The following is a 3,023-nucleotide window of genomic DNA, read 5'->3' as shown; positions in this document are numbered from 1 at the left end:
CTGAAAAAGAGCTTGGTGATAAACAGTTAGAGGACAGGACTCTCTCTCGTGTTTTGGTCTATGTTGAGAGGCGCAGGCGGCCTTCTAGGAGAGAGAGGTTTAATGAATCTGTTTCTGTCACAAGATATTTGAAACACTGGGATAGGCTCACTGTGATTAATGGCGTGCTGTATAGGATCTCAAAGGACCTGAAAACCAGGGGAAAGCGCTTTCAATATGTTGTTCCTGATACACTCAAGTCTGAGGTTCTGCAAGGTGTTCATGATGGTGCTGGCCACCAGGGCCAGTTCAGGAGTCTCAGCTTAACAAGGCAGAGGTTTTTTTGGCTGTCCCTGGATAGAGATGTGAGAGACTATGTTCGCCACTGTCAGCGGTGCATTGTCAGCAAGACAGCTGAGCCTGAGGGAAGGGCTCCCCTGGAGAGCATAACATCGTCCAGACCGCTGGAGCTAGTCTGTATAGACTTCTGGTCAGCCGAGGACTCCAAAAATAGATCTATTGACGTTTTGGTGGTTACTGACCATTTTACCCGGATGGCTCAGGCGTTTCCATGCAAAGACCAGACAGCTAAGCAGGTGGCAAGGGTTCTCTGGGACCGGTACTTTTGTGTTTTTGGGTTCCCAGAAAGGATTCATAGCGACCAGGGTGCGAACTTTGAGAGTCACCTGATAAGCGAGCTCCTCAAGGTCTCAGGCGTCAGGAAGTCTCACACGACCCCCTACCACCCCATGGGTAATGGGAGCGTGGAACGGTTTAACCGGACCTTGGGTGGCATGATCCGTGCGTTGTCTCCTGAAGAAAAAGCTGACTGGCCTAGACGTTTACAGACTCTGACGTTCATGTATAACTGTGCGGTTCACGAGACAACAGGCTTCCCTCCTTTTTACCTAATGTTTGGTCGTGTCCCCCGTCTTCCTGTTGATGTCCTCTTCCGCTCTGTCCTCCATGACTCCGTTGTGACCAGCTATGAGAAGTATGTGGCATCTCTCGCCGACGATCTGAAAGAAGCGATGGTGATAGCTCAAGATCATGCCAAGAAAGAGCAGGGCAGGCACGCTCAGCTATACAACAGGAAAGTGAAGGGGTCCACCATTGAGATCGGTGACAGGGTACTTCTGGCCAACAAAAAGGAGAGGGGTAAGAAGAAGCTTGCCGACCGATGGGAGTCAAATATCTACACTGTGGTTGATGTGAACTCAGAGACTCACACATACAGGATCCGTGACACTGTGTCTGGACATGAGAGGGTGGTTCACAGGAATCTGCTGATGCTGGCCAATTTCCTCCCTGTGATTGAAACAAGTGAAATGTCCGACCTTGCCTCGTCCATTCCTGAGACAGTCTGTGAGACTGAGTCAAGCCTTGATGCTGGAAATGACAGTACCTCACCTGTGGATGAAGATCATGCCCCATTAACTGATCCGGAGCCTGTGGACTCAGAGATGAGGACCATAGAGTGGGTCACACAGTTGTCCGATCCGCCTTTGTCAGAGACGCACATTACAGACGTGACCCCTGTGACCCCTGATCTCCAGGAGACCTCACTCTCACCTAAGAGCCGTGTGGCTGACCAGTCTGTGACCAGTGACTCTAGCTTTTTGACTGCTGTGAACATTGCACCTCATGTGAGACACTCAGACCCTGTTTCTGACGATGTGACTCAGACAGATGTTAACCCAGGTACTTGCCTCACATTTGACCAGACCTCACCTGTTCGCTCTGACCTCTCTGACACGCACACTCACGTCAGGTCAAGATTTGGTCGTCTGGTTAAGCCTGTAAACAGACTGATACAAACCATGTCTAGGCAAGATGTGACACAGGATAAGTTCAATGTCAAAGCTGTATGTAGATCCATGTTCCAGGCACTTACTGACTAAGACTTTACTCAGGTAGCCTTTACTGGCATTTTTGTGTTTCTGTGGTAGTTCATCCCCCCCCCTTGTATTGTGAGCCTGACTATGCTATGTTTAATGGGGTCTGGTGGGGTGTAGAAGGCACCCTGTTGCCAGTTGCTGGATTGAGGGATAAGCGCTGCTCTCATACCACTTCATCCTTATGGGATACATGTAGTGTTGGATTCTTTTGTGCTGGCCCCTTGTGATTTCTTGTGTTGTGGCGGTCTCTTTCGTCTACGCTGTATTGTGTGTGTGCTCTAATTCGATAAAATTCAGTGGGGGTGGGTGTAACAGAGTTGAAATGCACCTTTATTATTTATTATATTTTGTTTGGGAATTTTATCTTATTTAAATAGTTTTCTTTTCTTTTTGCCTCTAAGAGGACGTTTTGCTTTCTTTTTGTCCCTCCTGGGCACCTGTAGCCCTACAGGTTTGTGTAGCCCCTCCCTTCTTCCCCTCACAGAAATGTTTTCCATGACTGAGGGTGAGTTTCGGCTTGGAAAGTCCCGCCGACATTTTTGTTTGTTTTCCATGAAAATGTGGTCTTAAGTCAGTGAATGTGTGAGGAAAAGTGTGCATGAAGGATGTAAATATGTTTAGCTGTGTTTTTAAGTTCAGATAGCCTTCCAAACACTGTTTTGTTACGAATATCGGCGCCACTCGGCTGCCTCGTTATAAGCTACGTGAGACTGTTGTGCTGTGTGTGTGTGTATGTGTGTAACGAGTGCTCCTCTGTATGTTTAGGCGTGTGCCACTAAGACGGATGCCGACATTTTGTGCATAATTGTCGCCCGCAGGTTTGTGGTTTTATTTTATTTTATAAAGTTTTAAACGTAGTAAATTCTGCGTGTTTTTGTTTTGCCACAGGATGGCGCTAATCATTCATTTAACACACACACCTCACATTTTACAGATAGTTTGGTTTTGTAATTTTCTTTTAAAATATTGTAAATGTAAAAATGTGTAACGCACAGAAATGTTTTCCATGACTGAGGGCGTGAGCCACTAAGACGGATGCCGACATTTTGTGCATAATTGTCGCCCGCAGGTTTGACTGGAGAAAATAAATGCTGTGAACACTGCAGAACCTGTCTCCTCATTGTGTCGATCCACAAGTGTTACACA

The sequence above is a fragment of the Trachurus japonicus genome, chromosome 23 (assembly GCF_045865225.1).
Source record: "Trachurus japonicus isolate A0001 chromosome 23, Traja_1.0".
Lineage (NCBI taxonomy): Eukaryota > Metazoa > Chordata > Actinopteri > Carangiformes > Carangidae > Trachurus > Trachurus japonicus.
Note: the sequence above shows the minus strand (reverse complement) of the source record.